The following is a 20,817-nucleotide window of genomic DNA, read 5'->3' as shown; positions in this document are numbered from 1 at the left end:
TTTCCAGCTCAACAATATATCACATAATATCAAAATATTTTTTCATGCTAAATAATATCAAATAATTACCTTGATTTGAGATTAACATGTATCAAATTTGATAATATTTAGGTTCTTAACTAAAAACTAACAATTACTATATTTATGACCTGTGATAAAGCATCAACATTCCCACATTTATGGCTTATGGCAAGACATCGAAAATAGTACATTTTCAGTATATGGCAAGGCATCAATAAATACTATATTTTCAGCTTGTGATGGAGTATCGATAGTATCATATTTCTGGTCTGTAGTAAGGTATCAACAAGTATAACATTTTCTATCCTTATTGAGACATCAAAATCATATATAGTCCTAATCACTGCAATCAACTATCCAAATATACAATTCATTTTTATGCTTACTGAGTAAATATAATTTAAAATCATATTCTTTGCAAAGTTTGACGCACAAAGGTATCAAAACTTAAAAATATATATATATTCTTAATAAATAGTTATGCAATGAGTGGTTATCATATATCACACAAAGCAAAAATCATTAATAAATGAAAATAGCATAGGTGATTAATGTCCAAAGATTCTTACTGAGTTATTAACTCATCTCTTATTATTGTACTTTTTTCCCCCAAAGTCATGGGACACCTAATAGAGGATAGTTGGAGAGGACCATCAAGCGATGGATTATTTAGTTTATTTTTGATATTAGATAAACCGTTAGATTATGTAGCTAAACAAATTTTACTATTTGTTAATGCTAAACTATTTGGTTGGATTATTATAGTAATGATATGTTTGATTTAAATCTCTAGTATTATTAAAATTTTGTTCAACCTATAAGCTTTGAATGCCCTCTAGAGCCCTGTAGGGCCTTTTGATCATTTCATGTGGACAACCAATGTGAGAGATTTGAGATATGATAGAAATGATATCAAAGCCTAAGTTTAGCTATCCTAGAATTTAAGTTCAAGATGAGTGTAAGCGGATGGACCTCTAGCTTGAATATAAATTAGATCATTGTTATAATTATGAGATGTCTCCTAGATATTTAAGTAACTTAGATCAATGTATTTTTAGCACTTATATTTGAATATGAATAGATTTGAATCCTTAGCCTGATGAGAATATCGATGATTAAATGAGAGAGTATATGATGATCCATATGAGTGTGTTTTGTCTTACATTTAGTTTCATTAGATAGATCTTAGATACTTATATAGGACCAAAAATCTTAAATAATATCTTTCAGTTAGTTTTTTCGAGTGAGGTCCTACGTTGTGATAAATGATATTAGAGTAGATTGAGCCTATGCCCAATGTATGCTAGGGGACATTACAGCATGGGCCTAGTGGCCTGATTATGGGCAATCATAGTATTTATAACTAGATTTGTAGTATTTATGAATGGATCTAGACTCTTAGCTAGCGATATATTGAGGATTAAACAAAAGAAACTTGTGGGGACCTGTATAGGTGTATATTTAATTTTTTATCAGCTATGCTCTGAATAAATCCTAGACGCTTATACAGGGCTAGACAACCTAAAATAATGCCTTTCGATTAGCTCTTTTGACTGTGGTCCTAGGTCATTACATATGATCAATCAAATTTTGATGAATTATGTTTTATGATCAGTCAGATTTTTGGGAACTATGCTTCCGTCCAATGGCGTAACTTGGATTTGATCCCTAGGTGTTAAGACCAAATGCAATGGCCTTGAAAAATTACATTTATATCTGAGCATTCATGATTTTGCCTAATCAAAATAGAAAGAATCCACGAGAGGGCCATGGAATCCCGCTATATGCTGGCATGAATTATCATGTATGAAAAATTTGTGACGTAAATCACACGCTCATTGCAGTCAAATTCCATGCTACAGAAGTAGCAAACACGCAACCTTGGTGGAAGAAAATGGAAGGACTGAAGACTTTTAGACCTGGAGGGAAGGTTGTTGGTCAACCTATGTGGTCCCTGGACAAGTGAATAAAAACAAGTGGATTCCATATTCAAATTACAGGAGGGAGAATAATATGGCATATAAATCAGCCTCCGTATCATAAATAAACATCTGGCAAGTAAGTTTATAAAAGTTTGAATTCTTGACAGTTATATATTTACTATTAGGAGGAATTCAAAAATAGAAAAATAATTATGGCAAATTTAATTCAAATATAAAAAAAAAGAGGTAATGGCTCATGAGGAAGGAATTACTTCTCATCTCTTAATTTTTATCTCCAACCGTAATCGATTCTTGCTCCACACCTATATAAACAGGACCAACGAACTCCAAGAAAGACAGACTATAAGAAAAAAAGACTCTCATAACTCAAAGCTCTAACGGTGAGAGGCTCAAAAGCGCTCACCCATCATATTCTTTTCTTTCTTTAATATAGATTCGTAGGTCATCAGAAATCTAAGAAGATTGAAAAAATCAAGGAAGCTGAGAAGACCGAGAAAGCCGAAGAGGCTGAAAAGGCCAAGAAAACTAATAGAGATTTTTTATGTAATATTTCAGCATGATGACAGTAATGCTATGAAAAATATAAAGTTCATGTTGATTATCTTTTTAGCTTGTAGAATTGCAAATGATCCAACATTCTCAAAAGCAGCTTAGTATTGGCTTGATCCAGACTGAGACAAACAACTGAGCTCAAAGAAGTTTTGAAGCTTGTTCTACCAAAAAAAAAAAAGAAGTTTTGGAGCTTGAATGATGAACATGAGTCAACAATAAAATTAATATGAAACTCGGTTCATTTCGGTTAAAGCTTGGGTCAGAGCATATCTAAGTTGAGCTTGAACGAATAGGAGGACGAGGATAAGGGCAAGCCCTTGCTTGGTTACGATCACTTATTCTTATGTACATAATTTTTTTAGGAAGGATATTATGTGATACCATAAAAAATGTGTTTGAGTTTGACTCTAAGCATCCTTGAGTAGACTCGCTCATTGGACAGGCTGGATTAGGCTTGGGCCAAGCTCAGCCCAAGGATCCAGATCGTTTAGTCAGTCCCGGGTTCGGTCAGGCTTTGGAGCAATGAGCATGGACTGGGCTTCCATCCCGTGGTGCTCAAGTGACTCACGCTATTTTTCTATCGTGGGGGTTTCCAACAGTGACCATTAAAATGCTATAATAGCATAATTGATTACCTCTCTTACAAGCGCGTCTGTGACAAAGATAAACTAACTGTAACAAAAAAAAAAAAAAAACAAAGATAAACTAGTCTTCTAAACTATATCTGATGCACCATTTCAGCTGTATACCATGTCAGTCTGTTTTCGCAACCTCAGCTTAAGAAAAACACTAAAAAATAAAAGAAGGAAGCACTTCTCGGCTCCTCTCCGGGCTCCGCCCACTTTCAAAACCTTAGGCTTAGCCCGGACCGTGTACCGCTGCACCACTCTAGCATTCGACGAGGAGTTCGCCGTGAAATACATCGACACGGCCCTCCTCTACGACCCTCTCAACCGCGATCTCGCCCTCCGCGAGGCCTAGATGCACCCGCTCGCCCGGTCTAGATCCACTTCGCCTACGAGGGCGTCGACTCCCTCCGCCTCGTCCTCGACCTCTGCCTAGGCCCTGACCTGTTCGCCCGCATCTGCGGCCGTGCCCCGCTCTCCAAGCATGAGGTCGCCGCGATGATGCTCCCGTTGGTGAAGACGATCACCACAGGCCACCGATGGGGGATCGCCCCCCGAGATGTGAGGAGGGGTTCCTATCATGGAGCGCTCCCTTTCTTTCTTTGTTTCCATTAAGCTAAGATGGCCAGAATAGCCATGTGGTGAAAATTTCCCCTTCTTGTCGTATCATTTAGAATCTAAGATCTCCGGCGTCCTACGCCCATGGCGACGGAAGGCGAAACATCTGACCTCATCTCTTCGACCTCTTCTTGATCCAGCCTTCGCTTCTTCTTCTGTCTTTTCTTCCCCTTCCCATCTTTCTCGGTTTCTTGATTTTCTTGAAATTTGGATCTATTTTTCTCCCTCCGTTATTTCACTTCGGTATCCAGAATTTTATTCGAGAAAGCCAATGTACATTGTTAAGCCGAATTTCTTTATTTTATTTTATTTTTTCTGTCGTTAATCCTACCTCTTGTCTTTCTTAGATTTGGATTACGGTTGTTACATAATTATCCCTTTCTAACCCCTTTTAGAATGACTTATTGTTGGTCTGAGGAACATGATAGATATGCTTCGTTAGCCCTGATATTTTGCGTTGCCTTTGGCCGCGGTGGAATATAACACCTCGTCAGGCCTTCTTGAATTAAAGGAGTTGCATTTGTTTGATAATGGGAAGCGTTTGTTGAAAGCTTAGCTTTGCTTGCGTTCAGGGAAGAAGGAGCATGTCGACGGCCAGGAAGAGATCCCGTTCCCAGAGACGAGCAATGCAGTTGCGAAGAAAATATTTGCCGCATAAAAATGCACTGCACCACATGGTTATTCTTTACCAGCTACAATTTATTTCCTTACCATGTTAGTAATGCTAAAAATTCAAGATTTCATTTTTGTTGGCTCTCATTCATCGAAGACATGTTTCACAAGATAGTTAAGACCGTGAAATTTGATTTTTGGTTGTTCATTACATAATTGTTCTTTTCTTGAATGGTTAAGTAGCAACGAGATATGCCCAAAATGTATCATGGTAAATGCTGAGTGTTGTTTGTTGCTTGGCCTCCTCTACCACCGGTTTCCTATGTTCCAATTGGAACATACACGGCTGGGAGTGTGTGCGCGTGTACTGGAGTCGTAACGAGTCTCAATGGAATCTGAAACATGGGTGAAGCATACTCTGGTCAGGAAATTTGCAGAGTTTGTGGTTGCTGTAAGGTGCCGACCAAGCATCACTATGCTCTCATGCATATATTCAAACTGACAAAGACTGGGGTTGCTCCAGATGAGTTCTTTGTTGCTTTCGATAGAAGGGATTTTGACAAAGCAGAAAGATATAAACAATGTTTAGAGGATGATCTGAAAACTTCCTATTAAGAAATCACAATTATTATCTTTCCCAGTTCCTGATCTAATCATTTTGCTCGACTACAGCCCACATGGGAACATTTATGGAACCATCCAATCTTTGTAAGAAAATTGTGATCATGTAGTGCAGGCGACGATCATCATACCTGATTTCATATGCACATGGTTGCAAGTATGGCCATTCAAATTAGGAAGAAACCGGCGAATTCACTTCTACATGTAGCCGCCGGCTTTAGATTGCTGCAAAAGTGCTCCATGCACTTGTTTGAGGAGGTCGAGTGGAGTAATCATAGACGAAGACTGGTCATGGGAAATTTCTATTGAGGGTCACTTCCCTGCTTCAGAAATTCACCAGAAACTAGAATGGGTACTCACTTCCTAAGTATTGTCACGCCCCAATTCCGGGACATAACACGGCTATGCTACCAAGGGATGGACCCACGATAACACGAAGCCAAAATTTATCTTCTTAAATATAATAACAGGAGTATCACAAATAAATGTAATAATAAAGTTCAATTCAAATATTTAATTAAACCAAAACTGGTTCAGAATATCTAAATCCAAAGATAAAATAATTCAAGTCTTAAAATTCATAATGACTACAATCTATAAACATAAACTAAATTCCTAGTGCAAAATTTTTAAGCTTGCTCAAGCCTGAATTCCCTTTCCATCAGTCCTAGCCTTATTTCTCTGTATATGAAAAAGAAAACAAAAAGAATATGAGCTATATCAGCTCAGTAAGTAGACTTCCGCTTCCTTACCGGATCAAGCATAAGTTTTCTATGATAATGCATCATTTAGCAAATAACAATTATTGTAAAACTAAACATTTCATAGAGCATATAATAAAACAAGTTATAAGCTTATCATGCATGCATAAATCATGTATATTTCACAATTATGAATCGTAAATCATTTTCATCATGTATTCATGTCATGTTTCAAAACATTGCTCACAGACATTCGTGCTAAGGTCACTATTATACCCGTGACAGGGCCATATTTCTTAATCGTCAGAGTTCTTAATTTATGTGCCAACTTTATATCTGCTGGCAGGGTCATGTTTCGTGTGGATGCTAGCTCTGGTTGTCGACCTGCCCGAAGGGAATCATTCATAGCCATCTGAGAGCCTTTGAAATCATTTTATCTTTTTCTTAAAGCATACATATACATAGATGGAAAAATCATGAAATTCATGTTTCATAATCATGCTATTTTCATAAGACATATTCATGAAATCAATGCTCATAATAAAATATGCTTTTTCATGTCACATATGCCGATCCTTATTTTATAAAAAAAATTATGATTTTATCAATAGCAATTCTTTATATAAAAGCATGATCATTTAAAAATAAATAAGGAGCATAAAATCCACTTACCTCGATCGTCCTAAACTTTTTAATCTTCCTTAAAAGAATCGAACAGTCCTATTTAAAATATTAAATCATCAATAAATTTTATTTCATATATTTAATAAAATTACATAATATAAAGAAATAACCGATTTGATGATCAGTTTAATAAATCTCTCCCTTCGGCTCTAAACTGATTTAAGGTCATTGGTCCCTAGGAGTGGAGAAGATAGCCTAATAAGAAATTCATAGGACTTCTTAGAGAGAGAAAAAAAAAATTTTTAGAGAGAGAAAGTAGAGAGAGAAAGAATCCAATTCTAGAGAGAGAAAGACTTTAGAGAGGGATGAGAGAAATTTTCTTTCATGTGTATTATTATTATTATTTTTATTTTTATTATTATATAAATATATATTTTTCTTTTCTTCTCTTTTTCTTCTTTTCTTTTCTTTATTATTATTATTATTATTATTATTATTATATGATTATATATTTTTTCTTTTCTTTTCTTTTTCTTCTTTTTTTTCACTTTTCTTTTTCTTTTTTTTTCCTTTTCCTTTTCTTTTTCTTTTTCTTTTCTTTTTTCTTCTCCTTTTCTTTTCTTTTTCTTTTTCTTTTTCCCCGTGGCCTTCTTTGGCCGGAACAGGGGACCTAGAGGTCCCCGTTCCTTAAACCGGCCGTTCACAGCCGCACCTTGCCCGACGGCAAGGGACGACTTCTCTCGAATTCGGAAGGGCCATAGCCGGCGGTCGGTGGTGACCGTCGGTGCCGGAAAATCAGAGAAAAGAACCGACGAGAATAGGAGATTTTCTTTTCCAACAAAATTCGGCGACACCCGTCGCCGGCAATCGTGCCCACAGGCACGAAAAAGAAGGGAGAGAAGAGAGGAAGAGGAAGGAGGCCTTACCACAGCCTCCGATGACCCCCACCGGCGTGAAATCGCGGCGAGCACAGGTCGAGGGGCCGCGGCTTCAATCGAAAAAATCGAAGAAAAACTCCAACGATCGTCGGTGACTGATGGATCTACTCTTAAAGGAGAGGAGGGGGGTTCTTATAGAGCTCGTCCTAGGGTCTTTTAATGGCCCTAGGACTCCGATTCTTGATCGAAATCGGGGAAGAGGAAGACTCCGATCGGGAGTCTTCCTCCCTGTTTCTGTTTTTTTTTTTTTTTGTTTACTGGGCTTAGTGGGTCGGGTTATCACATTTTACCCCCCTTAAAAAAAATTTCGTCCTCGAAATTTAACATACCTTCATTACAAATAAGTGTAGATATCTCGTCTTCATATCGTCTTCAAGCTCCCAAATGGCCTCTCTCTCTTCATGATTACTCCAATGAATCTTTACGTACGGAATGATACACCGTCTTAGAACTTGCTCTTTTCGATCAATAATTTGGAAAAAAAATTCTTCATAGGTTAGATCTTCATGAACTTGCAATGGCTCATACTTTATCACACTGTTTGGATCAGGTATAAACTTTCTCAGTAGTGAAACATGAAAGACATTGTGCACTTTCGATAAATCTGGTGGTAAGGCTAGTTCGTAAGCAACATCTCCTACTCGATTTAAAATTTTAAAAGGTCCAATATATCGCGGACTCAGCTTGCCATGTCTCCCAAATCTCATGACACCCTTAGTAGGTGATACTTTTAGAAAAACATGATCACCGACCTAAAATTCTAATTCTCTTCTTTTTCTATCTGCCCAACTCTTCTGTCTATCCTGTGCTGCCTTGAGTCTTCTCTTGATTAGATAAATTTTGTCTCTAGCATCTTGAACTAACTCAGGACCTATTAATTTCTTTTCACCTACTTCATCCCAATACAGAGGGGATCTACACTTTCTTCCATATAGGGCTTCATAGGGTGCCATCCGGATACTAGAATGAAAACTGTTGTTATATGCAAATTCAATCAATGCCACATGATTATCCCAATGTCCTCCGAAGTCAAAAACACAAGCTCTTAACATATCCTCAAGAGTTTGAATTGTCCTTTCAGATTGGCCATCGGTCTGGGGATGGAATGCAGTACTAAGCCTCAATTCTGTTCCCAAAGCATCTTGAAAATTTTTTCAAAATCTAGATACAAATCGTGGATCTCGATCAGATACAATACTTATTGGAACATCGTGCAGGCGTACAATTCTATCAATATACATCTGGGCTAACTTATCAAGTGGAGTGCCAACTCGAAAAGGTAGAAAGTGAGCTGATTTAGTAAGCCGATCAACAATCACCCACACTGTATCATTTTTTCTTGTTGTCCTTGGAAGTCCAGTAACGAAATCCATCGTGATATGCTCCCATTTCCATTTTGGTATCTCTAATGGTCTTAGCAGACCAGCAGGTCTTTGATGTTCGGCTTTCATTTGTTGGCATACCAAGCATTGAGATACAAACCGAGCTATCTCCTGCTTCATTCCATTCCACCAGAAGAGTTGTTTTAAATCTCTATACATCTTTGTACTACCGGGATGAAAGGAGAAACGGAATTTATGGGCTTCTTCCAAAATTTTTTTTTTAGTTCAGGATCTCTTGGTATACATAATCTGTTTCCAAAATAAAGAGTTCCATCTGTATGTAGCCTAAACTCAATTCGTAACCCTTTCTCCATATCCTTAAACTGACATAAATGAATATCACTTTGTTGGGCCGCTTTTATCTATTCGATCAATGCTGGTTGTACCATTAAATTTGCTAACACATTCTTAATATCAGTACAAGTCACTTCAATTTGTAAATCTTCAAGATCCCTCAGAATCTGTTGCTGAAAGGATAGCAGAGTCATCACATTCGCTGAAGACTTCCTACTAAGTGCGTCTGCCACCACATTGGCTTTTCCAGGATGATATTTAATATTTAGGTCATAATCTTTTAATAGTTCAAGCCACCTTCTTTGCCTCATGTTCAGCTCTTTTTGAGTAAATAAGTATTTCAAGCTTTTATGATCAGTAAAGATTTCACATGATTCTCCATATAAATAGTATCGCCAAATCTTTAAAGCAAAAATAATAGCTTCTAACTCCAAATCATGGGTCGGATAATTCTGCTCATAGGCTTTTAGTTGTCGAGAAGCATAAGCTATGACCTTATCGTTCTGCATCAACACACAACCTAACCCTTTCTTGGAAGCATCATTATAAATGACAAATCCTCCTTTATTAGATGGTAGAGTAAGAACTGGGGTAGATATCAATCGTTGCTTCAGATCTTGAAAACTCTGCTCACATTCACTGCTCCATTCAAATTTTATTCGTTTCTGAGTTAAGCGGGTTAGAGGAATTGCAATTTGAGAAAATTCCTTGACGAATCTTCTATAATAATCAGCCAAGCCTAAGAAGTTTCTAACTTTCGTCACATTAGTCGGACGAGGCCAATTTACCATGGCTTCTATCTTCTTTGGATCGACTGAGATTCCTTCCTTAGATATTACATGGCCGAGGAAGACAACACTATCCAACCAGAATTCACACTTGCTAAGCTTGGCGAAGAGCTTCTCTTTTCTCAAGGTCTGAAACACGATCCTCAAATGTCTCTCATGTTCCTCTATATTTTTAGAATACACCAGGATATCATCAATAAAAACAACAACGAATTGATCCAAATACGGCTTAAAAATCCTGTTCATCATATCCATAAAAGCAGCCGGTGCATTGGTTAGTCCAAAAGGCATTACTAAAAATTCATAATGGCCATACCTGGTTCTAAATGCAGTCTTAGGTACATCTTCATCTCTAATTCTTAGTTGATGATAGCCTGATCGTAAGTCAATTTTGGAGAAAACTTGAGCACCCTGAAGTTGATCAAATAAGTCATCTATTCGAGGAAGATGATATTTATTCTTTATGGTTACCTTGTTCAACTCTCGATAGTCAATGCATAAACGCATTCTCCCATCTTTCTTTTTCACAAATAACACAGGAGCTCCCCAAGGTGATGTACTTGGTCAGACAAACTTTTTATTCAAAAGTTCTTACAGTTGATCCTTTAATTCTCATAATTCTACAGGAGCCATCCGATAAGGGGGTTTCAAAATAGGTCCAGTTCCTGGGGTGATATCAATTTTAAATTCAACCTCATGCTCTGGGGGCAGTCCAGATAGTTCATCTGGAAAAATATCAGAAAATTCTTTGACAATTGGGATATCATCCAACTTTATCTTTTCCTTCTCGACGTCTATTACATGGGCCAAAAATGCTTTGCATCCTTTCCTTAAAGCTTTTCTTGCATTCATGATTGAGATAATACCCAAAGATTGTTTGGGTTCCGTATTATGAACTTCGCCTTGAAAGAAGAATTGCGGTTCATCCAAAATTTGAAATACCACTCTTTTTCCAAAATAATCAATATGTGCATGGTATGAAGATAACCAGTTCATCCCAAGAATAACGTCAAAATCATACATATTTAGCTGAATCAAATCTGCTGCTAATTTTTTTTCTTTTATTTGGATTATGCAATTCTTGAAAATAATGTTAGCAACAACAATATTTTTAAAAGGTGTGCTAACATATAATGGTTCATTTAGTTTTTCAGGCACACAATTCAAAGAAGTAGCAAACTTGAGAGATATAAAAGAGTGTGAAGAGCCAGAATCGAATAACACACGAGCATAAATAGAATTGACAGGGATAATACCTGTCACCACTTGATCATTTGCATTGGCCTCCTGCTGGTTTAAAGTAAATACTCGTGCATTTCCTTTTTGTTTTTGATCAACTGGTTTGTTAGGTCTAGAGTCATCTCTTTTCTTATTTGGGCAATCACGAGCCATATGTCCTTTCTCACCACATAAGAAGCATGCTCCAATCCTCTTGAGACAAGGTCCATTATGATTTTTTCCACAGTAGGAGCAGGATGAAGATTCTTTCTTCTTATCAGAGTTATTATTTTTAAAATTTTTCTGCTGATCCTTTAGATTTCATGCTGATCTCGGTCTCTTCTTATCTCCTCTTTCTAGATCTGTTCTTTTTAATTCAGACTCCACTTTCAAAGCTCGCTCCAGTACGTCCTTATAGTTATTGAAAATATGAGAAGATAAACGGGATCGAATTCCATATCTTAGACCTTGTTCGAATTTGTTAGCTTTACTCCTTTCGAATTCCATAAGCTGGGGGCAGAAGCGGCCTAGCTCATTAAATTTGTTAGCATATTCTAGCACCGTCATATCATCCTTTTGCTTTAAGGCTAGAAACTCATTTTTTTTTATCAATCTCATTGTCCCCGAAAAGTACTGATCATAAAATATATCTTTGAATTCTTCCCAAGTGAGCTGATCATCATTGTTCCCATAGGCAGCTTTTATTGCAGTCCACCAAAACTCGGCATTTTCTTTTAACATAGGAACGACTAATCGGACCTTCACGTTCTTAGGGTATTGCAGGGCATCAAACATCTTTTCCATCTCTCGAATCCATATCTCTGCAGCCATAGGATCAGATCCACCCTCAAATAGAGGTGGGTTGAGCCTTCTGAATCTCTCGTAGTATGACTCCATAGATAATGTCGGTCGAGGAGCAGTCTGTGCCTGCTGTTGGATAAGCTGAGCCACCACTTGACATACCCCAGCAATGTCCGCCTGTGTGGCCGGTGCGTCAAGAGCCCGCTCAACTAGTTGATTGTCGGCTCTCCGCGACGTCAATCTTGCTCCTCTTGCTCCTCTTGTCCTAGCAGCCATATTTGCCAAGGTCTCGCCCTCCCTATCGCTCATCGCTTCCTATTCAAATGCCAATGTTATTTATAACAGAGTTGCAGTACAGTTAATAATTTAAGTCAGAGTCTAACTATGCGTAACCTAACTACCCACTGTTAGGTTTTAAGTTCTACCCTTGATTAAACCTATCGCTCTGATACCATAAAATATCACGCCCCAATTCTGGGACATAACACGGCCATGCTACCAAGGGATGGACCCATGATAACACGAAGCCAAAATTTATCTTCTTAAATATAATAACAAGAGTATCACAAATAAATGTAATAATAAAGTTCAATTCAAATATTTAATTAAACCAAAACTAGTTCAGAGGATCTAAATCCAAAGATAAAATAATCCAAGTCTTAAAATTCATAATGACTACAATCCATAAACATAAACTAAATTCCTAGTACAAAATTTTCAAGCTTGCTTTGCTGATCCCCAAGCCTGGATTCTCTTTCCATCAGTCCTAGCCTTATTTCTCTGTACATGAAAAAGAAAACAAAAAGAATATGAGCTACACCAGCTCAGTAAGTAGACTTCCGCTTCCTTACCGAATCAAGCATAAGTTTTCTATGATAATGCATCATTTAGCAAATAACAATTATTGTAAAACTAAACATTTCATAGAGCATATAATAAAACAAGTTATAAGCTCATCATGCATACATAAATCATGTATATTTCACAATTATGAATCGTAAATCATTTTCATCATGTATTCATGTCATGTTTCAAAACATTGCTTACAGACATTCGTGCTAAGATCACTATTATACCCGTGATAGGGCCATGTTTCTTAATCGACAGAGTTCTTAATTCATATGCCAACTTTATACCCGCTGGCAGGACCATGTTTCGTGTGGATGCTAACTTCGATTGTTGATATTCCCGAAGGGATTCATTCATAGCCATCTGAGAGCCTTTGAAATCATTTTATCTTTTTCTTAAAGCATACATATACATAGATGAAAAAATCATAAAATTCATGCTTCATAATCATGCTATTTTTATAAGACATATTCATGAAATCAATGCTCATAATAAAATATACTTTTTCATATCACATATGTCGATCTTTATTTTATAAAAAAAATTATGATTTTATCAATAGCAATTCTTTACATAAAAGCATGATCATTTAAAAATAAATAAGGAGCATAAAATTCACTTACCTCGATCGTCCTGAACCTTTTAATCTTCCTTAAAAAAATCGGACAGTCTTATTTAAAATATTAAATCATCAATAAATTTTATTTCATATATTTAATAAAATTACATAATATAAAGAAATGACCGATTTGATGATCAGTCCAATAAATCTCTCCCTTCGGCTCTAAACCGATTTAAGGTCATAGGTCCCTAGGAGTGGAGAAGATAGCCTAATAGAAAATTCATAGGACTTCTTAGAGAGAGAAATTTTTTTTTTTTAGAGAGAGAAAGTAGAGAAAGAAAGAATCCAATTCTAGAGAGAGAAAGACTTTAGAGAGGGATGAGAGAAATTTTCTTTCATGTGTATTATTATTTTTATTTTTATTATTATTATATAAATATATATTTTTCTTTTCTTTTCTTTTTCTTCTTTTCTTTTCTTTATTATTATTATTATTATTATTATATGATTATATATTTTTTCTTTTCTTTTCTTTTTCTTCTTTTTTTTTCTTCTTTTCTTTTTCTTTTTTTTTCCTTTTCCTTTTCTTTTTCTTTTTCTTTTCTTTTTTCTTCTCCTTTTCTTTTCTTTTTCTTTTTCTTTTTCCCCTTGGCCTTCTTTGGCCGGAACAGGGGACCTAGAGGTCCCCATTCCTTAAACCGGCCGTTCACGATCGCACCTTGCCCGGCGGTGGCTGGCGGTAAGGGACGACTTCCCCCGAATTCGGAAGGGCCATAGCCGGCGATCGGTGGTGACCGTCGGTGCTGGAAAATCAGAGAAAAGAACCGGCGAGAACAGGGGGTTTTCTTTTCCAACAAAATCCGGCGACACCCATCGCCGGCAATCGTGCCGACAGGCATGGGAAAGAAGGGAGAGAAGAGAGTAAGAGGAAGGAGGCCTTACCACAGCCTCCGATGACCTCCACCGGCGTGAAATCGCGGCGAGCACAGGTCGAGGGGCCGCGGCTTCAATCGAGAAAATCGGAGAAAAACTCAGGCGATCGTCGGTGACTGATGGATCTACTCTTAGAGGAGAGGATGGGGGTTCTTATAGAGCTCGTCCTAGGATCTTTTAATGGCCCTAGGACTCCGATTCTTGATCGAAATCGGGGAAGAGGAAGACTCCGATCGGGAGTCTTCCTCCCTGTTTTTATTTTTTTTTTATTTTTTATTTTTTACTGAGCTTAGTGGGTCGGATTATCACAAGTATTTCCTTCAAATTCTTTAAAAAATTATTTCCCTGTATCCACAGCTGCACCTGCTCCCGATTTTGGCAACCAAGGTTAAGGCATGTCATACCTAGCGACATGGTGTCGAAGGTTGAGCCTCTCACAATGGAATCATCCGAATACATGAACAGAATCTTAAACTTTGCGAAAATAATATGCTTGTTTTCTATTACACCTTACAGACTCTACTCATTTGACCGCATGACTTGATTGTTGACTAGGCCGATATGACTGAATATTTATAATTTTTCCCATTAGACTACAGTTTCTTAAACTTACTAACTTTTAGGATGTTTATTGTGTGGTTGTAAACTTTATCTTGGGACCTTTATTTTTTGGGGCCACGATGGTAACAAAATACCATTTATTAGTGATTGTTAATTCTTCTAAAACAGAGTGATCAGAATTTCTTCAAGTATTCTTATCATGCGTAGTTATTAGTATAATACCAGTTCTATCAGGACAAAAGACATTTTTTCTTTGGTCCCTTTCCTTGGCTCTTAGGTTGATGTAGTTCATACTTCAATTGCCCAACCTAATTAGAGCAAAGATCATCTTTGCTTTTATGCATATTCTTTTTATTGTCTATTTGGATTTACAATTGTGTATCCACTACTGTTACGGTCTGGTCAGCTAGGCTCATAAGAAAGGACTGGCTCCCGAAATGCGTCCATAGCCCATATCGAATGTAAGGTGGCCCCACCCACCTATGTGGTATTGTTCGCTTTGGACATCCCCGTAGGGTCCCCACACGACTTTGTCCCCGTGGACCACTTTGCGGACCAAAAGGCACCTCACGAGGTCATCATGGGTCAAGCCGTAGCACTGGACCCGCATGAGACCTGTCTGGGGTATTGTCCCTTCTAGGAGCCCATCAGGACGAACCTCGTATGACGTGGGTCCCTCAAAATTTTGTCCCTATTAGCTCAGTGGCAGGCCATTGTGCTGTAGGGTATCTCATAAGGGGCTAGAGAGTATCACAAGCCTTATAAGGCGAGGTGGCCTGATTGAACAACTGATGTGGGACTAAAGTCCACACTCCCTCCGCAATAATAGCCCCTCCAGTCTGCTTAGTTTGCAAATTCCTAACTGACTATTTAGTCTTGCCGACTTCACTATTTAGTCATTTTTATAGAAAGATAAGTAACCAAACGTAAAAGGAAAGCATACAAACAAATAAATCAAAAAGAAGGATAAGTTAGGTAAAGCGACTCGGACCAATGCAACGATGAACTCCCTTCATCTGATTAAAGCTACGCAATCGGGCTCGAGAGTTGGGGGACAAGTGTTGGGATAGATCCTCATCACTTAGCCGACCTCACGAAGTCATCCGGAGGCCGACCTCACGAGGAAGCCGACATCATCACAAGAAGGTCAATCTCACGAAGTCATCTGGAGGCCGACCTCATCAGAAGTTATTCGGAGACCGACTTCATTAGGAGGCGGAGGCCGACTTCATCAGGAGACTGAGGCCAACCTCATCAGAAGTCATCTAGAGGCCGACCTCATCAAATGTCATCGAGAGGTCGAGGCCGATCTCATCAGAAGTCATCCGGAGATTAACTTCATAGGGAGGCCGAGGTCGACTTCATCAGAAGATCGAGATTGACCACATCAGACGTCATCAGAAGGCCAACTTCTTTCTCAATGTCTTACTGACTACCCAAATTGATGACTGGGTCGCACGACTCAATGGGCTCCTTCAATCGACTTTCTGATATGAGCATCAGTCGAACGGTCGAACGACAGGCATGGCCGTCACACCATCCTGATAGGCCACATCAGGTCACATCGTTCAGACGTCACATCCTGACCGACTAGCTGCGCGCTATGATGGGATGTTACGAGGTCATTAATTACGTCGCATGTGTAATAAGGCCTGTCGTCACGGCCACTTATGCGTCAAACAAAAGGCACGCCCACCGTCAGAGCCATTTAAAGATATCCACACGGTACCATATAGCTGACAGGACATGATTGACATGATCATCTGTTCTCTCACTATCCACTTTGCTCCTTCTATAAATAGAGGTATGCGGGGACTCCTCCAAGTATGTTGGCCAACATAGTGCCAAAATTCTGTTACTCTTTCTACTATATTGTGTCACCTCACTGACTTAAGTATCGGATGGTCCTCACTGGAGCCACCTCTGGCAGGACTTTCTTTGCAGGTCTCTCTCTTCCGACGCTAAGTGGAGACTAGCGCCACCATTCACCGGCAACCCCTCGCTCTCATCTTCGGCCTTGACTGTATACACCTTCTCCGACGATGGCATACCGTCTTTCGATATCCCATCGGTCCGCATCCAAGTGCAGCACCTAGTCAGCTCCAGGCTGACTATCCCAACCGAAGAAAGGCCGCAACAGTTTGGTGTGCCAGAAAGGGGGGAATCAAGCAAAAAAAAAAAATCTCTCTCAAGAACCTCCATGGCCAAGATGAGAGTACAAAACTCCTCTGCAAGCTCTGCTCAATGCTCATCATGGCGTGGCGTGCCTCCAGCGACTCACGGAGAGCCGAGTGCTTCACGACCACCGATAACAGTAGACCACCAACAGTTCACTGCTCTCATGCAATAGGTAAAAAATCTTACGAAGGTATCCACAGTCTCCAGTAGCAGCAGCACCAGCCAGAGGAGATCGCACCGCATAATGTGCCTTTACGGCTGATCATCGGACCTGATCTCTGATCTGTCATTTGACTCAACACTCTCACTGGATGAATTCTCGACCCACCTGATGTTCACTACATCCTGACTCCCAATGCGCTCCACGTATCAGCTCCGATGATTGCCAATCACCTTCTCGACGAGCTTCATGAGAAGGCCAACATCATGAGAAGGCTGACATAGACTTCATCCGGAGGTGACCTCATCAGGTCATTCGAAGGCCGACTTCATCCGGAGACCAGTCTTATCAGGTCATCCGAAAGTTGACTTCGTCCGAAAGCTAAAGAGAAAATTTGAAGAAAATCTCCGACAAGACTGACAAATTCGAGGAGAAAATTTGAGAAAGTGCACCTCACCAGGAGGCCCCTACAAAATGGCTAAGCACCGAGATTTCAGAAGGCAGACGATTCGAAAAATCTATAACATAACCATTCCCTCATCGGCTAGTACCCGACGAAGCATTAGTCAGCTGACACCCAATTGACGAAGTCGGGGTAGGTCCGTCAACCACGAGTGCACCCCCAAGGGGCCGCAGCATTGGATTGAACACGGATGGGTTCGTCGACCGTAAGAGCACCCGCTAAGGCTCAAGGGCTGTAGCACTAGGTTGCACACGAGGCCTACATGAAATAAAGCCATGAGACACATGCGGCCTATGCCCACGCAGGTGGCTACGGCCCCACATGCGGCCAGGCCCATGCTGTCAAAGTGAACAATTTTTCGTACAAGAATGGGGCCGTATGTGGTTCGTCCCGCTCGTTTTCTAAGTCACCATGACAAAACCCTAAGGCCCCCACAGCGGCGAGATACTGTTCGCTCTATGCATGGCTAATCCCCTGTGCACGCGGCCAGAGGGGATAATTTCTCCTTAGGACAAAGTTGTGCGGCCCCATGCTGGCAATGCTGTTCGCATTTATGCGTGGCTAAACCTCATGCGGCGTCAAAGCGGACAATACCTCCACATCGGAAAGGAGCCAGATCCAACCTCATGAGGTCAGGATTAATCCGACCCCGATCTCTGGTAGTCATCAAGGTCCCCCTCCAAACAATGAATCAACGATTCGAAAAGCTCCTCCAAACAAAGACTATGTTTCGGTTCAATGAAACAACCTACGACGAACAATCTATGACTATGACTTCAATCCAATCAAGTTCATCTGTAAAAATTGATTACATGACTTAAAAAAGATTTTTCAAATCTATACATTCGGTTATCCTCTACTCAGTTTGTAACTTTCTAACCGACTACTTTACTTAGTCTTGCCGACTTGACTACTTAGTCATTTTTGCAGAAAGAAAAATAAGCAAGCGGAGAAGGAAAGCATACAAACAAATAAGTCAGAAAGGAGGATAAGTCAGGAAAAGCAACTCGGATCAACACAACGATGAACTCCCTTCATCCGATTAAAGCTATGCAATCGAACTCGAAAGTTGGGGGTCAAGTGTTGGGGTAGATCCTCATTGTTTCTCACGAAGTCATCCGGTGGCCGACCTCACGAGGAGACCGACATCATCACAAAGAGACCAACCTTATAAAGTCATCCGGAGGCCGACTTCATCAGGAGGTCGAGGTCGATCTCATCAGAAATCATTCGGAGACCGACTTCATCGAGAGGCCGAGGCCGACTTCATCAGAGAGCTGAGGTCGATCTCATCAGAAGTCATTCAGAGGCCGACTTTATCGAAAGATCAAGGCCGACTTCATTAGAAGGTCGAGGTCGACCTCATCAGAAGGCTGACTTCTTTCTCGGTGCCTTACCGACCACCCAAACTGACAACTGGATCACACCACTCAATGGGCTCGTTCAATCGATTTTCTGACACAAGCGTCAGTCGAACAACTGAACGATAAGCATGGTCGTCATGCCATCTTGATAGGCCATATCAAGTCACATCATTCAGACGTCATATCCTGATCGGCTGGCTGTGAGCCATAATGGGATGTTACGAGGCTATTAATTACGCTGCATGCATGATAAGGCCCGCCACCATGGCCACCTGCGCATCGAACAGAAAGCATGTCCACTGTCAGAGCCATTTAAAGACGCCCATACGGTGCCATACGACTGACAGGATATGATTAATATGATCACCTATCCTCTCACCATCCACTTTGCTTCCTCTATAAATAGAGGTAAGCGAAAATCTCTCCAGATATGTTGGCCAATACAGTGCCAAAATTCTGCTGCTCTTTCTACTATATCGAGTCACCTTGCTGACTTGAACGTCGGAGAGTACTTATCAAAGCCATCTCCATCGAGACTTCCTTTGTAGGTCTCTCTTTTGACATCGAGTGGAGACCAGTGCCATCGTTCATCAGCAACCCCTCACTCTCGTTTTCGACCTTAACTGTGTGCATCTTCTCCAACGACAGCACACCATCTCTCGGCATCCCGTCGGTCCGCATGCAAGCGCAGCACCTAGTCGGCTTCAGGTTGACTACCCTAATCGGAGAAAGGCCGCAACAACTACCATTCTTGGGCAATGTTGCTTGAGGTTAGGTTTGTAAGAAACCTGATTTTTTAAATCTCTCTTGTGCGAATCTTAAAGCAAACAAAAAAAAGAGAAAAAAAAATGAAACCCTTGCACTTGAGGTGGAAGAGGACTCCCGATGGAGTCCGTCTTCCCTCTTTGAGTCCAACTGAAATCGAGACTTTAAAACTCATCGGAACTCTAGAATCCCACCTATAAATACCTCCTCTCTCTCTACACATCACTCAAATCCGCAGCCAATTGCCGGCGAGGCCATTCGATTTCTACCAACTTCCATTAGGTGTTCCTTGACAAATTGCCGTCAATTTCTCATGGAGATGAGGTAAGGATCCTTTCTTCTTCTTCCTTTCTTTTTCAAACACCACAAAACTTTTGATGGCCAGAATCGGATGCTGATTGTCGGATTTCATGGGGGACTCGACCTCCCCTGTTCTTGTTTTCCTCTTTTCTTTTAGCCGGACCAGCTGTCATCTCCGAGTTGCGGCCTTGGTTTGGTCGCCAAGGGTCGGAGACACCCCTACCGTGGCCGCTTGAGGTGCTACCAGAGAAGGCCATGGTCGTGGGGGTGGGTTGGCCTCAATTCCCCTGTTTCAAAGAAGAAAGAAGAAAACAAAAGAAAGAGAAAAAGAAGAAGAAAAAGAAAAAAAAAAGGGACAAGGAAAGGAAAGAAAAGAAAAGAAAAGAAAAAAAAAAAGAGAGAGTTTTCTCTCTCTTCTCTCTCCTCTCTTTATCTTCTTTCTCTATTTTTTTCTCTCTCTAATTTTTCTCTATATTTTTTTTCTCTAGAATTTTCTCTCTCTAGATTATTCCTCTTTTTATGTAATTTTCTCGCTATGGTTGATCTAGTAAAAGATTTCTTCTAATGATTTGGATCTGATCCAAACCATGACTTGGATCGAGATTCTCTCTTTGTTTGTCCTAATTCTTTTTCGATTGAAGGCTAAGAATATTTCACTTGACTGATCAGAGTCTTTAATGCTAGAGAAGCATCGGATCTAGAGATCAAGTCATAAGATGAAGGTCGTGATTTTTGGATCTGATTGATTGTAAGTTTCTTCTTATCTCTGAGTTTATCTTTATATATATTTATGTCTTTAAAAATAAATTTTATGCATAAAATATTAAAAAAATATTAAAATTTGAAAGTATGTATTTATATATAAAAAATAATTTAAAAAATTGGATCAACTATGATGTCACCTTTGCATGGTATAAATTTTTGAAAAGAGATGATTTTTTTG

General features: G+C 39.5%; 1 pseudogene; it reads right to left on the bottom strand.

Annotated features, from left to right (window-relative positions):
- Nucleotides 1–4,312: 4,312 nt before the first annotated feature.
- Nucleotides 4,313–12,015, bottom strand: LOC140855336 (uncharacterized; annotated as a pseudogene).
- Nucleotides 12,016–20,817: the final 8,802 nt, after the last annotated feature.

Source organism: Elaeis guineensis, chromosome 2, assembly GCF_000442705.2.
Source record: "Elaeis guineensis isolate ETL-2024a chromosome 2, EG11, whole genome shotgun sequence".
Classification (NCBI taxonomy): Eukaryota; Viridiplantae; Streptophyta; class Magnoliopsida; order Arecales; family Arecaceae; genus Elaeis; species Elaeis guineensis.
The sequence above is the reverse complement of the archived record's forward strand: the minus strand, read 5'-3'. Positions and strand labels throughout refer to the sequence as shown.